Source organism: Rattus norvegicus, chromosome 3 (genome assembly GCF_021556685.1).
Source record: "Rattus norvegicus strain SHRSP/BbbUtx chromosome 3, alternate assembly SHRSP_T2T, whole genome shotgun sequence".
Lineage (NCBI taxonomy): Eukaryota > Metazoa > Chordata > Mammalia > Rodentia > Muridae > Rattus > Rattus norvegicus.
In genome coordinates, this window is record NC_141536.1 from 65,612,311 (window position 1) to 65,635,911 (window position 23,601).

General features: G+C 39.0%; 1 long non-coding RNA gene across 7 annotated transcripts in view; it reads left to right on the plus strand.

Annotated features, from left to right (window-relative positions):
* Nucleotides 1-5,744: 5,744 nt before the first annotated feature.
* LOC120101446 (uncharacterized) overlaps nt 5,745-23,601 on the plus strand; it is a 97,400-nt gene continuing 79,543 nt past the window's right edge. For 2 of the 7 annotated variants that reach the window (XR_015684455.1, XR_015684454.1), the window contains exon 1: nt 5,749-5,947. This is a non-coding gene — a long non-coding RNA (uncharacterized LOC120101446). Of the gene's footprint in view, nt 5,948-23,601 lie in introns of all 7 variants that reach the window. The other 5 variants (XR_015684459.1, XR_015684458.1, XR_015684457.1 and 2 more) reach the window with 4 other exon arrangements.

The following is a 23,601-nucleotide window of genomic DNA, read 5'->3' on the forward strand; positions in this document are numbered from 1 at the left end:
CCTAAAATCTCTCCAAAATGAGTTACTATTTCTATGATCACCTTTTTTTTTTCCTATCACTTATTAGGAGCAGGCATAAACGAATAAACCAATGTGGTAGTAAAAGTTGCAGCTGAGTTGCATAAACACTGGAATCCAGTTTAACCAAGAACAGATGACAGTTGCGAAGGGCAGAGGCCATAAAATAGGAAGAATAACTTGACTTTTATCATTTGTCTACCCTGAACATTTTTGCTGGGTTCAGACAGTACAATATTTGATTTAGTAGACAGCTCCTTATGTCTAGTGAAGACAACAGAGTGAATTAAAGATAGAAAGAATTGGCACGTTACTAAGAAACAGTATCTTCTCAATTACAAGGTCTAATAGGTCAATGGAAAGCACTATGTAGGTGAAAAAGGCCATTCTTTATGGGAATTGTACATGTAAATGTTTATGTCCTTTCTGATTTCCCCCAGTTTTACTCATCAATGCCATTGTTTTTACTTCTTGTGAGAGCTCCTATTCATTCAAAACTTTTGTGGTGTATCCTCCTGTCTGACATGTGACTGATACAAAGTTGATAATTATAATTTCATCGCTAGAATTTTCAGATGACCTAAAAAAATCTGTTTTTCATATTATGTGCATGTGTTTCTTAGGACTTTTCTCTCTCCGTGGATAGGGGAGATAGGGCATCCTTGATCTTTCTCTGTCAGTCTTGTACACTTGCTTTGATCTGGTCAGAGAAATGTGCCTAAAAGTAACCCAGGATGTGATGAGTCACTGAATAATGAACATTAGCACGCTCCTTTGTCTCTTTGATTATAAAAGTATAAATTTGCTTGGTACAAGCAGAAAATAATCATGGATACCAAGCAAGGGCCAGAGTAAACAGTAGGGAAGAAGGGAGACTAAGGGAAATACAAAAAACCTGAGTCTTAAATTTACAAAGAAAACAGTAGATCCCAGTTCAGTGTGTGAAGAGGGCGGTGGGGATAGAAAGAATCCATCTCTCCCTGCTCTGGGAACAGCTATCAGAAGGGAAAAGAACATCTCTGTAAGATAACACATTAATGTCCAAACTTTGTGTGACAGATCTTCATGCTGCCTGAAAATAATGGTGAGGAAGAGCCCCAGAGCCAATCAGTGTGGTAATAGAGGGAACTAGTCCTACATAGACTTCACAATTCAAACCACTTTGTTAGAGAGAAGGGCACTACAGACTATTTTCCTAATCTACAAAGTTCCTTCGTTCTAATGACTAATAGAAAGATGATACCAAGATCATGTGAACACTGCATCTAGTTGCCCTAGGCACAAACTTGATGGACACAAATATACTGTGACAGAGATTGTGAAATACCAACAGAATAGCCACAGTGGAATCCAGGGAGATGAGACTAACCATGCAAAACTACAAGCCCCAGTGACAGCAACTGCAGAACCAGGGACACTGACACCCATGGGTATAAATCTAGCATCCAAGCATCTAGTATTCAAGACAGACACTGTTTGGTGGGAAGGCTGATGCTGTCCACATAATGCAGACTGGGAAAGCCATACAGGAGAGTTGATCCTACATGGAAATTCAACTTAACAGGGAAGACTGACAGAAGGCCTACGTGTGCACATGCAGGCCAATAGGGTCTGACTGGATTCTGAGACATATTATACATAGCCTGTCTAATATGTTTGAACTCCATTGACACGAGCAATTATTTTTATCATCAGATATATTGTCAGAGAATAACTCAACGGCCAGGAGAACTTAATGCCCACCCTGAGAAAGGAACAGATATTGACTGATATAATACACATTTTCTTTCATTATATTTTTGCATTTTTATCTTGTTTTTACTTGCTGTCTTTATTTTGCTTACCTTGTTCATGCTTGTTTCCTCTCAGACTGCAACTAGTGCTGCTCTGTCAGCTCTGATTTCTTCAACCCATGCACATTGTTTGTCTTCCCATTGAGTTTCCAGTCTCTCCATTGCATACACTTCTTTTCTTACCATTGCAATTTTCTTTAGCTTTGTGAAGATCTCCTACCAATTTTTCCTCACAGTGTCCTACTTCTCTTTCTGTTCACATTTTTGATGATGTCGTGGAATACTCAACTGCATTTCACTGCATGCTATTGTGAGTTTGTTCCTATGACTGTCTTCTGCCTCTTCTCAGTATATAGTGAAAGGGATTATTTACTATATTTCTAAATTATCTCTGTTAAGAAGACCCACATAAAATAGCAGAAGCAAGCCAGAAGAGCTGGAGGAAGAAAAATAGAAACAGAAATACATTCTAAAGATATGCAATTCATAACATAGAAAGTAAAAAAAAAAGCCAACCAATATGACATCACCAAAGCCTAGATTCCTGGAAAACTATAAACTAAAGAAAGTGAAAAATCCTGAAATTCCCAAGGTAGAGTGGGGTTACAGAACCATAACTTTACTTCTAAATAAAGTCAGCTACCTCAGAGGGTGTGACTGAATGTTCCTAATGAGACATCTCCTTTCTGCAGGGCTGATGAATGGATAAGGACTTCATTTGAGAAGTTGGGATGCTATAAGCCCAGTGGCAAAATATCTTGGGCCATCTTTAGCCTGTATAATAATCATTCATAACCATCTTCTGTGTACATTTTAGCATTTTTGTAATCTTTGGATAAATTCTTTATAATGTATGAGCAAACCCACACTTTGCAGCCAACAAAGGACTGAAACTGGTGTTGCATAAGCATCTGGGGCCTTTAATGAGTTCTCAGTTTGTTCTTTCCCACCTACTGTATACTTTCAATTGTGTATTTTCAAAAGTTCCTTGATTTATGACATTTTTGGTTCTGTTACTGTAAACACTTCAAGCTATTTAGCATATTGGAACAATATAGGAAACTATCCTATAAAAATACAGCGGATGATTCTGAGGTTTAGCGGAAGACATGAACATAGAGATCAAGCAAGACACATCATTAAGACATTAAAAACTGGAAAGCTTCTGTAAGGGAAAGTACACTGTCATTAGGACAAAACGGCAACCAACAGATTGGGAAAAGCTCTTTACCAATCCTATATCTGATAGAGGGCTAATATCCAATATATACAAAGAACTCAAGATGTTAGACTCCAAAGAGTCAAATAACCCTATTAAAAATGGAGTACAGCTAAACAAAGAATTCTCAGCTGGGGAATATCAAATAACTGAGAAGTACCTAAAGAAATGTTCAACATCAGGGAAATGCAAATCAAAACAACCCTGAGATTCCACCTCACACCAGTCAGAATAGTTAAGATCAAAAACAGATGACAACAGATGCTGGCAAGGATGTGGAGAAAGAGGAACACTCCTCCACTGTTCGTGGGATTGCAAGCTGGTACAACCACTCTGGAAATAAGTCTGGAGGTTCCTCAGTAAATTGGATATTGTACTACCTGAGGACCCAGCTATACCTCTCCTGAACATATATCCAAATGAGGTTCCAACATACAACAATGTTCATAGCAGTGTGATTTATAATTGCCAGAAGCTGGAAAGAACACAGATATCCTTCAACAGAGGATTGTATAAAGAAAATGTGTTGCATCAACACAATGGAGTACTACTCAGCTATCAAAAACAATGACTCCATGAAATTCATAGGCAAATGGATAAAACTAGAAAATACCATCCTGAGTGAGGTAACACAATCACAGAAAAACATACATGGTATGTACTCACTGATAAGTGGATATTAGCCCAAAAGCTCAGAACACCCAAGATACAATCCACAGACCACATGAAGCTCAAGAAGAAGGACGACCAATGTGTGGATGCTTCACTCCTTCTTAAAAGGGGAAAAAAAACATTCATTGGAGGGTATATGGAGGCAGAGTTTGGAGCAGAGACTGAAGGAACAACCATTCAGAGCCTGCCCAACATGGGTATACAGCCCATATACATATAACCACCAAAACTAGATAAGATTGAAGATAAAAAGTGCATACTGACAGGAGTCAGATATAGCTGTCTACTGAGAGGCACAGGCAGATCATGTCAAACACAAATGCAAATGCAAACCATTGAACTGAGAACGAGGTCTCCATTGGAGTAATTAGAGAAAGATTCAAAGAAGCTGAAGGGCCTTGCAACCCTAGAAGAACACAATACCAACCAACCAGAGCTCCCAGGGACTAAACCACTACCCAAAGACCATACATGGACAGACCCATGGCTCCAGCTGCATATGTAGCAGAGGATAGCCTTGTCAGTCACCAATGGGAGAAGCAGCCCTTGGTTCTGCCAAGGCTGGACCCCCCAGTACAGGGGAATGTCAGGGCAGGGAGGCTGGAAGAGGGTGGTGGTTAGACAGGGGAAACACCTTTATAGAAGAAGGGGGAGGGGGATGGAATAGGGGGGTTATGGATGGGAAACTGGGGAAGGGAATAACATTTGAAATGTAAATACAAAATATCCAATAGAAGAAAAGAAAAGAGGTAATCCAAAAAATAGAAAGAAAGAAAGAAAGAAAGAAAGGAAGGAAGGAAGGAAGAGAGAAAGAGAGAAAGGAAGAAAGAAAGAAAGAAAGAAAGAAAGAAAGAAAGAAAGAAAGAAAAGAAAGAAAAGAAAAAGAAAACTCTTTTGGACATATAACTAATTCAACGTATATATGTTTTGCAAATCTAAGTAGTATGAGACTAAACAGATTGGCAGCTCTAGAGCATAGGTCTAATACAGCTACGTATCAAATAAAGATACTGGTTAAGGTTACAAAAAAAAAAAAGACATTAAAAACCACAGAGCAAAGAGGCTTCTTTGGAAGCTTCAAAAGATAAAAGCTAACACACAGGCAGTTTCATCAGCATGGCATCAAGATCTCAGCAGAAAACCAAGAAGTCAGGAAAGGAAGGACAGAATGATATATTTCTGGCCATGAAGGGAAATGACTGCCAAGTAAGATTATTATGTTTAGCAAGACTATTTTTTTTTAAAAATTGACATAAAAACAAGAGTCATGCAATGCAAGTACAGTTTATAACTAACACAGTTTATAACTATGAAGCCTGCATGATGTATGATAAGTAAAGGAATTTTACACACAGAAGAAGAAAACACACTTATAACAAAAGAACAGAAAAAACCCCCAATGCTCAGGACCAGATTAATAAATGTCAACAAGAAAGAAACAAAAATGTTCAACTTAACTAGTAAGCATTTTAAGATGAATAAAAGAAAAAAGAAAAAAATAGAAAATATGTGCAGGCCAGGAAAAAAGTCAACCAAATACAGGATCAACAAATATCTCTTAATTATAACTTAAAAGTTAATTATCTAAGTCCTCCAACTAACAGTTGAAGACTGTTAGATCAAAACACATGGTCTAGTTCCAACTATTTCTTGCTTTCAAGAAATACATTGTGTTAAAAGCTAATGGACTTTTTAAAAAATGTGTAATTTCAAATCAATCTGTAATACCTTTTTTACAAAAACGTTTTATACATACCAAATTCTGCACAATAATCACTTCCTCATGTGCTTGGTAGCTCAAGGATCAACTAATCTTGATTTAATATTTTCTTGTACGTTACATTAACTGTTATTTTTGGAGAATGATTTATCAAGCTTTCTAGAGTCTTAGAACATGCTAAATGTTAGGTTTTCTCTTTAATGGTTTCATTTTTTAAAGCATCATTTGTGACAATGGTGTCCTATGTCTTTAAGAGGTCTCCTTCAGAGATTAAGAAAATGACTCTGAAAATATAAATTTACATGTGGAAAGGTGAATGTGCAGTTATGAAAGCAATGATAAAGCTTGTGGCTTGTTGTGGAAGGAATAAAGAAGCTATTTCAGGATGTTTCTGAAAATGCTCTTTAGACTCCAGAGAAAAATATCAGAAAATATTAAAAACCTAAGAAAACATGTCTATGAGAACTGGAAGGAATGAGGATCTGCACCTTTCATTTACAAAGAATCAACCTAGACCCTTCATATGTAAGTAGGTTTCATATGTTTTTAGAAAGGGAATGTTTTTGGTGTGGTCATGACAGTCTCATTTTTATCAAATATTTAATGATACAAAGAACAGTTTTACATCTATTGCTGGGTTTTGGTTCATAGGATGCAGAGTTTATCCATAATCTGGATAGGTCTGGAACTACATCCTCAGTATTACTCTAGAGTTTTCTACTTCGTAGTGGGAATTTTCGAGCAATTTTTCTGAATGCCGTATCTTGGCTAAGGCCACAAAATTCGTTTATTTCAACCATGAAATTCTGGTATATCTTAGATAAAAGTGCATTTTATTTTGAAGTAGAAATTCTGCCATTTAATATCAGACCAAAGGATAAAACTTGATTTGAATATTTCAATTACCTTAGACCCTTGACTGACAATACATTTGAATTGTGTCTGGTTTTGAAAGTATTTTCAATACAAAGTCATCTGTTTGAATATTTTCTTCTATTAAGTTATAATCTGTCTTTAACTCACTCAACTTTACCTTATGCTTTTTTATTCTGGTTAGTGTTAATACTTTTACAACATTACTATTTCATTCATTTGGTTTTTCTATTTAAAAACCTCCTCCAATGTAGAACTTTGCAAGAGAACTAGAAATAAAAACGTAAAAGTCTAATGAGATATGTGTGCTAGCTTTCTCTGATGTTTGCCATTACTTAAAGACAAAGAAATGTCAGGTATCAGAAAGTAATTTAAGAGGGATTTGATGTGATTATGAAGCCTTTTCAAATTCCCCAACTTCATAGCATCAAGTGATTACCTACCCTGCACATTACTCCTGGCCTAGGGACAGAATGTGTTGACTTTATCCCAGTGGTTAGTTGAGACAATTTAAGAATTCATACACAATGAGTAAAATTATCAAAAGAACAAAGATCAAAATTAAACACACACACACCTTCTATAAAGTACCATCCATACATGGCAAATGGTATTGTTCTCTTTTGTACAAGACTAATTAATTAATGATAACATATTGCTTACCATAGCTACAGTGATCATTCCACACTAAAATTAATTGAGTATTAAGAATAATTAGTTGAAGAACTTTGATAATTATGTTTGGAATTACATAGCAATTTATTTCTTAAGTTAATTAGTTTAGGTGTTGATCTACTTTATAATCATTTATATGATATATAGAAAATTATATCTTAAATGGAAACAGAATGTATTTTATCCTGTATAAAATGTTTATTTAAATACAAATATTACAAAGATTTAACCTAACATTAAAAATATTATGTTTAAAAGAGTTGGATTGGTAGAGAAAAGTTGATTATTAACATTTTTCTTGAAATATTATAGGGTTTAATTTCTCAGTACTAAGCCTCTTTCACTTTTATAATTATACACTTTGTATAAGAACATACAAATATCTGTTCCCCTTTCCCTTCCCCGTCTCCTCTCTGGTCCAAATCCCTCCCCCCCCTCCCTCCCTCCCTCCCTCTGCCTTCCATGATTATTTTCTTCCCCTTACTAAGTGGGATTGAAGCATCCATTCTTGACCTTTCTGCTTGTTAAAGTTCTTAATTTCTGTGGTCTGTATCCTAGGTATTCTGTACTTTTTGACTAATTTCCACATACCATGTATGTCCTTTGGGGTCTGGGTTACCTCACTCAGGATGATATTTTCTAATTCTATCCATTTGCCTTCAAAATTCATGATGACTTCATTCTTTTTTTTTTTATTAACTTGAGTATTTCTTATATACATTTCGAGTGTTATTCCCTTTCCCGGTTTCCGGGCAAACATCCCCCTCCCCCCTCCCCTTCCTTATGGGTGTTCCCCTCCCAACCCTCCCCCCATTGCCGCCCTCCCCCCATAGACTAGTTCACTGGGGGTTCAGTCTTAGCAGGACCCAGGGCTTCCCCTTCCACTGGTGCTCTTACTAGGATATTCATTGCTACCTATGGGGTCAGAGTCCAGGGTCAGTCCATGTATAGTCTTTAGGTAGTGGCTTAGTCCCTGGAAGCTCTGGTTGCTTGGCATTGTTGTACTTTTGGGGTCTCGAGCCCCTTCAAGCTCTTCCAGTTCTTTCTCTGATTCCTTCAATAGGGGACCTATTCTCAGTTCGGTGGTTTGCTGCTGGCATTCGCCTCTATATTTGCTGTATTCTGGCTGTGTCTCTCAGGAGCGATCTACATCCGGCTCCTGTCGGTCTGCACTTCTTTGCTTCATCCATCTTGTCTAATTGGGTGGCTGTATATGTATGGGCCACATGTGGGGCAGGCTCTGAATGGGTGTTCCTTCAGTCTCTGTTTTAATCTTTGCCTCTCCCTTCCCTGCCAAGGGTATTCTTTTTCCTCATTTAAAGAAGGAGTGAAGCATTCACATTTTGATCATCCGTCTTGAGTTTCGTTTGTTCTAGGGATCTAGGGTAATTCAAGCATTTGGGCTAATAGCCACTTATCAATGAGTGCATACCATGTATGTCTTTCTGTGATTGGGTTAGCTCACTCAGGATGATATTTTCCAGTTCCAACCATTTGCCTACGAATTTCATAAACTCGTTTTTTGATAGCTGAGTAATATTCCATTGTGTAGATGTACCACATTTTCTGTATCCATTCCTCTGTTGAAGGGCATCTGGGTTCTTTCCATTTTCTGGCTATTATAAATAAGGCTGCGATGAACATAGTGGAGCACGTGTCTCTTTTATATGTTGAGGCATCTTTTGGGTATGTGCCCAAGAGAGGTATAGCTGGATCCTCAGGCAGTTCAATGTCCAATTTTCTGAGGAACCTCCAGACTGATTTCCAGAATGGTTTTACCAGTCTGCAATGCCACCAACAATGGAGGAGTGTTCCTCTTTCTCCACATCCTCGCCAGCATCTGCTGTCACCTGAGTTTTTGATCTTAGCCAATCGCACTGGTGTGAGGTGAAATCTCAGGGTTGTTTTGATTTGCATTTCCCTTATGACTAAAGATGTTGAACATTTCTTTAGGTGTTTCTCAGGCATTCAGCATTCCTCAGCTGTGAATTCTTTGTTTAGCTCTGAACCCCATTTTTAATAGGGTTGTTTGTTTCCCTGCGGTCTAACTTCTTGAGTTCTTTGTATATTTTGGATATCAGGCCTCTATCTGTTGTAGGATTGGTAAAGATCTTTTCCCAATCTGTTGGTTGCCGTTTTGTCCTAACCACAGTGTCTTTGCCTTACAGAAGCTTTGCAGTTTTATGAGATCCCATTTGTCGATTCTTGATCTTAGAGCATAAGCCATTGGTGTTTTGTTCAGGAAATTTTTTCCAGTACCCATGTGTTCCAGATGCTTCCCTAGTTTTTCTTCTATTAGTTTGAGTGTGTCTGGTTTGATGTGGAGGTCCTTGATCCACTTGGACTTAAGCTTTGTACAGGGTGATAAGCATGGATCGATCTGCATTCTTCTACATGTTGCCCTCCAGTTGAACCAGCACCATTTGCTGAAAATGCTATCTTTTTTCCATTGGATGGTTTTGGCTCCTTTGTCAAAAATCAAGTGACCATAGGTGTGTGGGTTCATTTCTGGGTCTTCAATTCTATTCCATTGGTCTATCTGTCTGTCTCTGTACCAATACCATGCAGTTTTTATCACTATTGCTCTGTAATACTGCTTGAGTTCAGGGATAGTGATTCCCCCTGAAGTCCTTTTATTGTTGAGGATAGCTTTAGCTATCCTGGGTTTTTTGTTATTCCAGATGAATTTGCAAATTGTTCTGTCTAACTCTTTGAAGAATTGGATTGGTATTTTGATGGGGATTGCATTGAATCTGTAGATTGCTTTTGGTAAAATGGCCATTTTTACTATATTAATCCTGCCAATCCATGAGCATGGGAGATCTTTCCATCTTCTGAGGTCTTCTTCAATTTCTTTCCTCAGTGTCTTGAAGTTCTTATTGTACAGATCTTTTACTTGCTTGGTTAAAGTCACACCGAGGTACTTTATATTATTTGGGTCTATTATGAAGGGTATCATTTCCCTAATTTCTTTCTCGGCTTGTTTCTCTTTTGTATAGAGGAAGGCAACTGATTTATTTGAGTTAATTTTATACCCAGCCACTTTGCTGAAGTTGTTTATCAGCTTTAGTAGTTCTCTGGTGGAACTTTTGGGATCACTTAAATATACTATCATGTCATCTGCAAATAGTGATATTTTGACCTCTTCATTTCCGATCTGTAACCCTTTGATCTCCTTTTGTTGTCTGATTGCTCTGGCTAGAACTTCAAGAACTATATTGAATAAGTAGGGAGAGAGTGGGCAGCCTTGTCTAGTCCCTGATTTTAGTGGGATTGCTTCAAGTTTCTCTCCATTTAGTTTAATGTTAGCAACTGGTTTGCTGTATATGGCTTTTACTATGTTTAGGTATGGGCCTTGAATTCCTATTCTTTCCAGGACTTTTATCATGAAGGGGTGTTGAATTTTGTCAAATGCTTTCTCAGCATCTAATGAAATGATCATGTGGTTCAGTTCTTTCAGTTTGTTTATATAATGGATCACGTTGATGGTTTTCCGTATATTAAACCATCCCTGCATGCCTGGGATGAAGCCTACTTGATCATGGTGGATGATTGTTTTGATGTGATCTTTAATTCGGTTTGCCAGAATTTTATTGAGTATTTTTGCGTTGATATTCATAAGGGAAATTGGTCTGAAGTTCTCTTTCTTTGTTGTGTCTTTGTGTGGTTTAGGTATAAGAGTAATTGTGGCTTTGTAGAAGGAATTCGGTAGGGCTCCATCTGTTTCAATTTTGTGGAATAGTTTGGATAATATTGGTATGAGGTCTTCTATGAAGGTTTGATAGAATTCTGCACTAAACCCGTCTGGACCTGGGCTCTTTTTGGTTGGGAGACCTTTAATGACTGCTTCTATTTACTTAGGAGTTATGGGGTTGTTTAACTGGTTTATCTTTTCCTGATTTAACTTCGATACCTGGTATCTGTCTAGGAAATTGTCCATTTCCTGAAGATTTTCAAATTTTGTTGAATATAGGTTTTTATAGTAAGATCTGATGACTTTTTGAATTTCCTCCGAATCTGTAGTTATGTCTCCCTTTTCATTTCTGATTTTGTTAATTTGGACGCACTCTCTGTGTCCTCTCGTTAGTCTGGCTAAGGGTTTATCTATCTTGTTGATTTTCTCAAAGAACCAACTTTTGGTTCTGTTGATTCTTTCTATGGTCCTTTTTGTTTCTACTTGGTTGATTTCAGCTCTGAGTTTGATTATTTCCTGCCTTCTACTCCTCCTGGGTGTATTTGCTTCTTTTTGTTCTAGAGCTTTTAGGTGTGCTGTCAAGCTGCTGACATATGCTCTTTCCTGTTTCTTTCTGCAGGCACTCAGCGCTATGAGTTTTCCTCTTAGCACAGCTTTCATTGTGTCCCATAAGTTTGAGTATGTTGTATCTTCATTTTCATTAAATTCTAAAAAGTTTTTAATTTCTTTCTTTATTTCTTCCTTGACCAGGTTATCATTGAGTAGAGCATTGTTCAATTTCCACATATATGTGGGCATTCTTCCCTTATTGTTATTGAAGACCAGTTTTAGGCCGTGGTGGTCCGATAGCATGCATGGGATTATTTCTATCTTCCTGTACCTGTTGAGGCCCGTTTTTTGACCAATTATATGGTCAATTTTGGAGAAAGTACCATGAGGAGCTGAAAAGAAGGTATATCCTTTTGCTTTAGGATAGAATGTTCTATAAATATCCGTTAAGTCCATTTGGCTCATGACTTCTCTTAGTCTGTCGACATCACTGTTTAATTTCTGTTTCCATGATCTGTCCATTGATGAGAGTGGGGTGTTGAAATCTCCCACTATTATTGTGTGAGGTGCAATGTGTGTTTTGAGCTTTAGTAAGGTTTCTTTTACGTATGTAGGTGCCCTTGTATTTGGGGCATAGATATTTAGGATTGAGAGTTCATCTTGGTTGATTTTTCCTTTGATGAATATGAAGTGTCCTTCCTTATCTTTTTTGATGACTTTTAGTTGGAAATTGATTTTATTTGATATTAGAATGGCTACTCCAGCTTGCTTCTTCTGACCATTTGCTTGGAAAATTGTTTTCCAGCCTTTCACTCTGAGGTAGTGTCTGTCTTTGTCTCTGAGGTGTGTTTCCTGTAGGCAGCAGAATGCAGGGTCCTCGTTGCGTATCCAGTTTGTTAATCTATGTCTTTTTATTGGGGAGTTGAGGCCATTGATATTGAGAGATATTAAGGAATAGTGATTATTGCTTCCCGTTATATTCATATTTGGATGTGAGGTTATGTTTGTGTGCTTTCATTCTCTTTGTTTTGTTGCCAAGACGATTAGTTTCTTGCTTCTTCTAGGGTATAGCTTGCCTCCTTATGTTGGGCTTTACCATTTATTATCCTTTGTAGTGCTGGATTTGTAGAAAGATATTGTGTAAATTTGGTTTTGTCATGGAATATCTTGGTTTCTCCATCAATGTTAATTGAGAGTTTTGCTGGATACAGTAATCTGGGCTGGCATTTGTGTTCTCTTAGGGTCTGTATAACATCAGTCCAGGATCTTCTGGCCTTCATAGTTTCTGGCGAGAAGTCTGGTGTGATTCTGATAGGTCTCCCTTTATATGTTACTTGACCTTTTTCCCTTACTGCTTTTAATATTCTTTCTTTATTTTGTGCCTTTGGTGTTTTGACAATTATGTGACGGGAGGTGTTTCTTTTCTGGTCCAATCTATTTGGAGTTCTGTAGGCTTCTTGTATGTCTATGGGTATCTCTTTTTTTAGGTTAGGGAAGTTTTCTTCTATGATTTTGTTGAAGATATTTACTGGTCCTTTGAGCTGGGAGTCTTCACTCTCTTCTATTCCTATTATCCTTAGGTTTGATCTTCTCATTGAGTCCTGGATTTCCTGTATGTTTTGGACCAGTAGCTTTTTCCGCTTTACATTATCTTTGACAGTTGAGTCAATGATTTCTATGGAATCTTCTGCTCCTGAGATTCTCTCTTCCATCTCTTGTATTCTGTTGGTGAAGCTTGTATCTACAGCTCCTTGTCTCTTCTTTTGGTTTTCTATATCCAGGGTTGTTTCCATGTGTTCTTTCTTGATTGCTTCTATTTCCATTTTTAATTCCTTCAACTGTTTGATTGTGTTTTCCTGGAATTCTTTCAGGGATTTTTGCGATTCCTCTCTGTAGGCTTTTACTTGTTTATTAATGTTTTCCTGTGCTTCCCTAAGTGTGTTCATGTCTTTCTTGAAGTCCTCCAGCATCATGATCAAATATGATTTTGAAACTAGATCTTGCTTTTCTGGTGTGTTTGGATATTCCATGTTTGTTTTGGTGGGAGAATTGGGCTCCGATGATGGCATGTAGTCTTGGTTTCTGTTGCTTGGGTTCCTGCGCTTGCCTCTCGCCATCAGATTATCTCTAGTGTTACTTTGTTCTGCTATTTCTGACAGTGGCTAGACTGTCCTATAAGCCTGTGTGTCAGGATTGCTGTAGACCTGTTTTCCTCTCTTTCAGTCAGTTATGGGGACAGAGTGTTCTGCTTTCGGGCGTGTAGTTTTTCCTCTCTACAGGTCTTCAGCTGTTCCTGTGGGCCTGTGTCTTGAGTTCACCAGGCAGCTTTCTTGCAGCAGAAAATTTGGTCTTACCTGTGGTCCCGAGGCTCAGGTTCGCTCGTGGGGTGCTGCCCAGGGGCTCTCTGCAGCGGCAGCAACCAGGAAGACTTGTGCCGCCCCTTCCGGGAGCTTCAGTGCACCAGGGTTCCAGATGGTCTTTGGCTTTTTCCTCTGGCGTCCGAGATGTGTGTGTAGGGAGCAGTCTCTTCTGGTTTCCCAGGCTTGTCTACCTCTCTGAAGGTTTAGCTCTCCCTCCCACGGGATTTGGGTGCAGAGAACTGTTTATCCGGTCTGTTTCCTTCAGGGTCCGGCGGTGTCTCTGGCAGGGGTCCTGCCACTCCCCCACGGGAGCCCAGAGGCCTTATACAGTTTCCTCTTGGGCCAGGGATGTGGGCAGGGGTGAGCAGTGTTGGTGGTCTCTTCCGCTCTGCAGCCTCAGGAGTGCCCACCTGACCAGGCGGTTGGGTCTCTCTCTCACCGGGTCTGGGAATGATGCCTTCATTCTTAATAGCTGAATAGTGTTCCATTATGTAAATGTATCACATTTTCTGTATCCATTCTTTGGTTGTGACACCTCAGTTGTTTCCAGCTTCTGTTTATCACAAATTAGGCCTCTATGAGCATGTGTGCCTTTAGTATGGTGGGGTACTTTTTTGGATATATGCCCAAGAATGGTATAGCTGGGTCTTCAGGTAGGTCTATTTCTGAACTACATGGGAAGAGGGTGGGGGCAGGAGAGAAGCCCAGAGGACCAGAAGAATGGGTGGAAATATGCAGCCTTAGAAGGTGAGAGGTAGAAAGGTCCTCTAGAAAAGACCAGAGGCCTGGGAGGTCAGAGACTCTCAGGACTCCATGGGAGTGACCTTAGGTAAAATGCTTAACAGTAGGGAGAGGGCACTCAAAGAGTCCACCTCAAATAGATAAACAGGGCTCAAGAGGAGGGATGGTGTTAGCAACCCACAGTCAAAATTTCTGACCCAGAAGTGTTCCTGTCTAAAAGTACTGCAGAAACAAAAATTGAGAAGAGAATGAGGGAAAGGTGATCCAGTGACTGGTCTAACTGGGGATCCACCTCATGGGGATTCACCAAGGCTTGACATTATTATTAATGTTATGATGTGCTTCTAGACAGGAGCCTAGCATGGCGGTCCTCTGAGAGACCCTACCAGCAGCTGACTGATACAGATGCAGATACTTACAGCCAACTACTGGACTGAAGTCCAGGACCCCTGTGGTTGAACTAAGGGAGGGATGGAAGAAGAGAGGGGTGACTCCATAGGAAGACCAGCAGTATCAGCTAACTAGGACCCCTGAGATCTCGCAGACACTGAGACTCTAACCAGACAGTATACAGGTGCAGGTTCAAGGCCCCAGATACATATATAGCAGAGGACTGCCTGGCCTGGTCTCAGTGGGAGAAGATGTGCCTAATCCTTGAGAGACTTGAGGCCCCAGGGAAGGGGAGGCCTTGATGTCAGGGGGCCTCCTTTCAGAAACAGAAGGTAGAAGGAATAGGATCTGGAATTGTGGGAGGGGAAACCAGGCTGGGGACAATGGCTGTAAATAAGAAAAACATACAAGTAAATGACTTGAACTCTTTTTATTAAGAAAACAGTTACTTGGATGACTGACATGAGCAGAGGAGGAGCAGAAACATCTCTGTTGTAGCCATGTTTAATCATGTCCTTCAGTGCAGTCCTGAGGGAAAGCATGGATAATGAAGCTCTTTTCTCTCTCTGCTAAGGAAGGAGAACTCGGTTTCACACAAATCCATTTTCAGCAGTTCTTGGTGAAGCCTTTTGCTAAACCAGTACTTTTAATTTTAAAAATATATTTATTATTTTAAATTATATGTAGGAGTGCGCACCACAGAGATCAGACATCACCTTGAGCTGGAATTGTAGATGATTGAGAGCCATCTAAACTGAGTGTTCACTTAAGCTAAACTTGGGTCCTCTAGAAGAACAGCAAGTGTTCTCAAATACTGAGCCCTCTTTCGATCTACATAACTTCTTTGTCCATTGTTAACTCAAGGACAAAGTAAAAAGACTACAGGATAAAAATGAAGTGTTGCATAATAGTCAAAACACCAAATGCACAAAATAATGAAAGAATATTAAAAGCAGTAAGGGAAAAAGATCAAGTAAAATATAAAGGCAGACCTATCAGAATCACACCAGACTTTTTGCCAGAGACTATGAAAGCCAGAAGATCCTGGAGAGATGTCATACAGACCCTAAGAGAACACAAATGCCAGCCCAGGTTACTGTATCCTGCAAAACTCTCAATTAACATAGATGGAGAAACCAAGATATTCCATGACAAAACCAAATTTACACAATATCTTTCTACAAATCCAGCACTACAAAGGATAATAAATGGTAAAGCCCAACATAAGGAGGCAAGATACACCCTAAAAGAACTGAAGGCACTTGAGACCCCATATGTACAACAATGCCAAGCAACCAGAGCTTCCAGGGACTAAGCCACTACCTAAAGACTATACATGGACTGACCCTGGACTCTGACCTCATAGGTAGCAATGAATATCCTAGTAAGAGCACCAGTGGAAGGGGAAGCCCTGGGTCCTGCTAAGACTGAACCCCCAGTGAACTAGATTGTTGGGGGGAGGGCGGCAATGGGGGGGAGGATGGGGAGGGGAACACCCATAAAGTAGGGGAGGAGGAGGGATTAGGGGGATGTTTGCCCGGAAACCAGGAAAGGAAATAACACTCAAAATGTACATAAGAAATACTCAAGTTAATAAAAAAGAAAAAAAAATGAAGTGTTGAAGCAAACGTAAGCCAGCTGTGTAAAGTGAGAAAAGAAGACAGAAGAGAAACTACAGAATAGTACAAAATAATGATTTTTCTATCATCAACTGCAGAATGTTGGAGAATGCAAATCCAATTGTTACATAATCTATTTTTAGCTTTTAGAATTTGTCTAAAATATCTTACAAGTCTGAAGAGAGCCCATGGGAAGTGATGGCTATGATATTCTAATGCTCACATCATCTTTGGCAGCAGTTGATTGGTTGTTGCATCATAGGTTATGTGCACTGTGTTGGAATTTGTTTTGTGTAGTAGGTCATCCTTGTAAACATTTAAATGGTTCCAGTGATTAAAACATGAGATGCTGTCTTGCTCACAGGTCTGAATATTACCAAGGGTGACATTCTTCCGTTTGTAAGTCATACTCATACTGCCCTGAGGTACTAGATAGAATCCTTTGATGACAGGTACAAATATGTGAAAGCACTAGTCAAACCACATAAGCTTATTTTACTTCCATGAATAAATTTGTCCTGCATTATCTTGACAGCCAAACCAAAGTTTGGACAGACAAGGGTCTATTCAACTCTGAAATGGAACCACTCAAAAGTTATAAGAAAAGGGGTCAGAATAAACATATCTTTTAATTTTATTTTTATATTTTATTTTACAGAGACACAGATAGGGGTGAACGACATTGAATATTCCATCTTTAAAACCTGTTCCCAATCTGTTTAGTACTAAGCCCATTATAAAGATTGCTATCTTGCTTACTACTCTGTCCTCTACAGCATGCAATCTCTTCTGGAGTCTTACCGTTGTGCTTTAAGATTGCAACAGGAGAAATAAAATGGTGAAATAGGGAGAAATCAGCCTCCCTTTGTGAGGGCTAATCTGCAAATAAATATCTCTGTCCTTGAACAAAGGAAATTGGAGGAGTGAGAGATAAGATATTGTCCAAGGGAGCTATAATATACTCTGCGCTTCTACTGGTTGTTTTCAAGTGTTTCAATCAGTGTAACAGAAAACATTCCAAGCAACTTTTAAATACAAGGAGCAGAGAGATAAGAAAACAGCAAAATTACCAGACATCTTTTGTAGCTTAAGTAGATTAAGTTTTTTTTTTTTTAAAGTGGGAGGGAGCATTCCAACACTCCTGTTCACTTGTGGGGAAAAAAAAGTCACGTTTTTGTAATACATACTCCCTGTATTTAGCGTGAAGTGGATTTGAACCCTGTTCCCTGGACAGCTATGAAATCCAGCACTGAGCAATCCAGGGAGCAAATGTAAATAATTGAAAATGAACAATGCTCTCACTAGAGCCCTGAGGCTGTATTGTAGGAATCTTTTCCTGTGCAGGGGTCCTCTTTGGAGACAAGTTTAACGCTGTTGCTCAGGCTGGCCATAAAGTCATATCCTCCCGTTTTGCCTCCTGGGAGCTGGGATTGCCTGCCTGTTTTATCGCGCTTGGGTAATTCTGGGATTTTTGTTGGAGGCAAGGAAAGTCTTCACATTCCCATCTGCACCATGCAACTTTCTTTTGGGGTGCTGTATTGAAAATCATAAACACCCATCTTTCTTCCATGTGCGTGGACCTGAGAATTTAACCAAGACGTAGAGCTCCAAAAGCAAGACGATCTTTGTGACAATGCTTCATGCTATGTTCTCGTCCGTTACTGAGAACACATTTATCCTTCAATGGGTCATGGTAGTGTGGTATTAGGCAGGAAATTAATAGCTTTGTTAATTATCTTTTGTTCCTTTTTCTATTATTAATACAGAATGTCTTTCTAGTTTGTCAATAAAAGTATCTAAATTTTGTCTGGACCATATCAGCACCAATTCAAGCTTTGCAGAGCATATGCTTATAATAAGAAAAACAAATACTTGAATACCTGAGAAAGAAATTATCTCCAGTGAATTATTTCTTTGAATATTCTTTCTATAATTACTTGCCACCTTTTCCGATCCCCTATTTTGTTTAAGTTGCTGAAGATTCATATAAGTATTTCAATAACGGCTGCTAAATAATAAATGGAAAACAATTTAAATATAAACCTTATTATCCAAGCACTATATAATAATATATCAAATATTCAGTTACTAAAATGTAGTTAAAGTGGTTAAAAGCATTTTCTTTTCCTCAATATGGAAGTGGAAATTTGCAGGAAAGTAAACCATCAGAATGTTTGAGTTGAGGCCTTCCGCTAATACATTGTAGCTGTTACACTTTGAATATTAAATGCCTGTCAAAGGTTCATGAGTTAGTTAAATGAATGGTTACCAGTTAGTTTAACATTGGAAGGTGGCAAAAACCTTTTGTAATAGGGCCCTGTTTGTAGACAGTAGGCTACTGTGAGTGTGCTTAGGTTGGAGGGTTGATCATCCAGTCTTCTTTCTGCTATCTGTTCCACGGCCAGTATAAAATGGGCACCTCCACTGCTCCAACATGTGCACCTGTCCATAGCAATTTTTCCTAGTGTTAGTCCTAAAATGGTACAGCCAGTTGTCGATGGACTGAAATCTGTGATACCATAAAACATATATACCTTGTGTCTCTTTCTTCAAGCTATTTCATTCCCACATTTGCCACAGTGATGAAAAGATGATACGAATTTTCAGGAAAAACAGCTTCTTGACTAACATTCTCAACCATAAACTAAAGTTAGAACACTTTGAAAGATACAGGTCGCCAGGAGCTGCAGGACCCCTGCCACAGACACCGCCGGACCCTGAAGGAAACAGACCGGATAAACAGTTCTCTGCACCCAAATCCCGTGGGAGGGAGAGCTAAACCTTCAGAGAGGCAGACAGGCCTGGGAAACCAGAAGAGACTGCTCCCTGCACACACATCTCGGACGCCAGAGGAAAAAGCCAAAGACCATCTGGAACCCTGGTGCACTGAAGCTCCCGGAAGGGGCGGCATAGGTCTTCCTGGTTGCTGCCGCTGCAGAGAGCCCCTGGACAGCACCCCACGAGCAAACCTGAGCCTCGGGACCACAGGTAAGACCAAATTTTCTGCTGCAAGAAAGCTGCCTGGTGAACTCAAGACACAGGCCCACAGGAACAGCTGAAGACCTGTAGAGAGGAAAAACTACACGCCCGAAAGCAGAACACTCTGTCCCCATAACTGACTGAAAGAGAGGAAAACAGGTATACAGCACTCCTGACACACAGGCTTATAGGACAGTCTAGCCACTGTCAGAAATAGCAGAACAAAGTAACACTAGAGATAATCTGATGGCGAGAGGCAAGCGCAGGAACCCAAGCAACAGAAACCAAGACTACATGCCATCATCGGAGCCCAATTCTCCCACCAAAACAAACATGGAATATCCAAACACACCAGAAAAGCAAGATCTAGTTTCAAAATCATATTTGATCATGATGCTGGAGGACTTCAAGAAAGACATGAACACACTTAGGGAAGCACAGGAAAACATTAATAAACAAGTAAAAGCCTACAGAGAGGAATCGCAAAAATCCCTGAAAGAATTCCAGGAAAACACAATCAAACAGTTGAAGGAATTAAAAATGGAAATAGAAGCAATCAAGAAAGAACACATGGAAACAACCCTGGATATAGAAAACCAAAAGAAGAGACAAGGAGCTGTAGATACAAGCTTCACCAACAGAATACAAGAGATGGAAGAGAGAATCTCAGGAGCAGAAGATTCCATAGAAATCATTGACTCAACTGTCAAAGATAATGTAAAGCGGAAAAAGCTACTGGTCCAAAACATACAGGAAATCCAGGACTCAATGAGAAGATCAAACCTAAGGATAATAGGTATAGAAGAGAGTGAAGACTCCCAGCTCAAAGGACCAGTAAATATCTTCAACAAAATCATAGAAGAAAACTTCCCTAACCTAAAAAAAGAGATACCCATAGACATACAGGAAGCCTACAGAACTCCAAATAGATTGGACCAGAAAAGAAACACCTCCCGTCACATAATTGTCAAAACACCAAAGGCACAAAATAAAGAAAGAATATTAAAAGCAGTAAGGGAAAAAGGTCAAGTAACATATAAAGGGAGACCTATCAGAATCACACCAGACTTCTCGCCAGAAACTATGAAGGCCAGAAGATCCTGGACTGATGTTATACAGACCCTAAGAGAACACAAATGCCAGCCCAGATTACTGTATCCAGCAAAACTCTCAATTAACATTGATGGAGAAACCAAGATATTCCATGACAAAACCAAATTTACACAATATCTTTCTACAAATCCAGCACTACAAAGGATAATAAATGGTAAAGCCCAACATAAGGAGGCAAGCTATACCCTAGAAGAAGCAAGAAACTAATCGTCTTGGCAACAAAACAAAGAGAATGAAAGCACACAAACATAACCTCACATCAAATATGAATATAATGGGAAGCAATAATCACTATTCCTTAATATCTCTCAATATCAATGGCCTCAACTCCCCAATAAAAAGACATAGATTAACAAACTGGATACGCAACGAGGACCCTGCATTCTGCTGCCTACAGGAAACACACCTCAGAGACAAAGACAGACACTACCTCAGAGTGAAAGGCTGGAAAACAACTTTCCAAGCAAATGGTCAGAAGAAGCAAGCTGGAGTAGCCATTCTAATATCAAATAAAATCAATTTCCAACTAAAAGTCATCAAAAAAGATAAGGAAGGACACTTCATATTCATCAAAGGAAAAATCAACCAAGATGAACTCTCAATCCTAAATATCTATGCCCCAAATACAAGGGCACCTACATATGTAAAAGAAACCTTACTAAAGCTCAAAACACACATTGCACCTCACACAATAATAGTGGGAGATTTCAACACCCCACTCTCATCAATGGACAGATCATGGAAACAGAAATTAAACAGTGATGTAGACAGACTAAGAGAAGTCATGAGCCAAATGGACTTAACGGATATTTATAGAACATTCTATCCTAAAGCAAAAGGATATACCTTCTTCTCAGCTCCTCATGGTACTTTCTCCAAAATTGACCATATAATTGGTCAAAAAACGGGCCTCAACAGGTACAGAAAGATAGAAATAATCCCATGCGTGCTATCGGACCACCACGGCCTAAAACTGGTCTTCAATAACAATAAGGGAAGAATGCCCACATATACGTGGAAATTGAACAATGCTCTACTCAATGATAACCTGGTCAAGGAAGAAATAAAGAAAGAAATTAAAAACTTTTTAGAATTTAATGAAAATGAAGATACAACATACTCAAACTTATGGGACACAATGAAAGCTGTGCTAAGAGGAAAACTCATAGCGCTGAGTGCCTGCAGAAAGAAACAGGAAAGAGCATATGTCAGCAGCTTGACAGCACACCTAAAAGCTCTAGAACAAAAAGAAGCAAATACACCCAGGAGGAGTAGAAGGCAGGAAATAATCAAACTCAGAGCTGAAATCAACCAAGTAGAAACAAAAAGGACCATAGAAAGAATCAACAGAACCAAAAGTTGGTTCTTTGAGAAAATCAACAAGATAGATAAACCCTTAGCCAGACTAACGAGAGGACACAGAGAGTGTGTCCAAATTAACAAAATCAGAAATGAAAAGGGAGACATAACTACAGATTCAGAGGAAATTCAAAAAATCATCAGATCTTACTATAAAAACCTATATTCAACAAAATTTGAAAATCTTCAGGAAATGGACAATTTCCTAGACAGATACCAGGTATCGAAGTTAAATCAGGAACAGATAAACCAGTTAAACAACCCCATAACTCCTAAGGAAATAGAAGCAGTCATTAAAGGTCTCCCAACCAAAAAGAGCCCAGGTCCAGACGGGTTTAGTGCAGAATTCTATCAAACCTTCATAGAAGACCTCATACCAATATTATCCAAACTATTCCACAAAATTGAAACAGATGGAGCCCTACCGAATTCCTTCTACGAAGCCACAATTACTCTTATACCTAAACCACACAAAGACACAACAAAGAAAGAGAACTTCAGACCAATTTCCCTTATGAATATCGACGCAAAAATACTCAATAAAATTCTGGCAAACCGAATTCAAGAGCACATCAAAACAATCATCCACCATGATCAAGTAGGCTTCATCCCAGGCATGCAGGGATGGTTTAATATACGGAAAACCATCAACGTGATCCATTATATAAACAAACTGAAAGAACAGAACCACATGATCATTTCATTAGATGCTGAGAAATCATTTGACAAAATTCAACACCCCTTCATGATAAAAGTCCTGGAAAGAATAGGAATTCAAGGCCCATACCTAAACATAGTAAAAGCCATATACAGCAAACCAGTTGCTAACATTAAACTAAATGGAGAGAAACTTGAAGCAATCCCACTAAAATCAGGGACTAGACAAGGCTGCCCACTCTCTCCCTACTTATTCAATATAGTTCTTGAAGTTCTAGCCAGAGCAATCAGACAACAAAAGGAGATCAAAGGGATACAGATCGGAAAAGAAGAGGTCAAAATATCACTATTTGCAGATGACATGATAGTATATTTAAGTGATCCCAAAAGTTCCACCAGAGAACTACTAAAGCTGATAAACAACTTCAGCAAAGTGGCTGGGTATAAAATTAACTCAAATAAATCAGTTGCCTTCCTCTATACAAAAGAGAAACAAGCCGAGAAAGAAATTAGGGAAACGACACCCTTCATAATAGACCCAAATAATATAAAGTACCTCGGTGTGACTTTAACCAAGCAAGTAAAAGATCTGTACAATAAGAACTTCAAGACACTGAGGAAAGAAATTGAAGAAGACCTCAGAAGATGGAAAGATCTCCCATGCTCATGGATTGGCAGGATTAATATGGTAAAAATGGCCATTTTACCAAAAGCAATCTACAGATTCAATGCAATCCCCATCAAAATACCAATCCAATTCTTCAAAGAGTTAGACAGAACAATTTGCAAATTCATCTGGAATAACAAAAAACCCAGGATAGCTAAAGCTATCCTCAACAATAAAAGGACTTCAGGGGGAATCACTATCCCTGAACTCAAGCAGTATTACAGAGCAATAGTGATAAAAACTGCATGGTATTGGTACAGAGACAGACAGATAGGCCAATGGAATAGAATTGAAGACCCAGAAATGAACCCACACACCTATGGTCACTTGATTTTTGACAAAGGAGCCAAAACCATCCAATGGAAAAAAGATAGTATTTTCAGCAAATGGTGCTGGTTCAACTGGAGGGCAACATGTAGAAGAATGCAGATCGATCCATCCTTATCACCCTGTACAAAGCTTAAGTCCAAGTGGATCAAGGACCTCCACATCAAACCAGACAC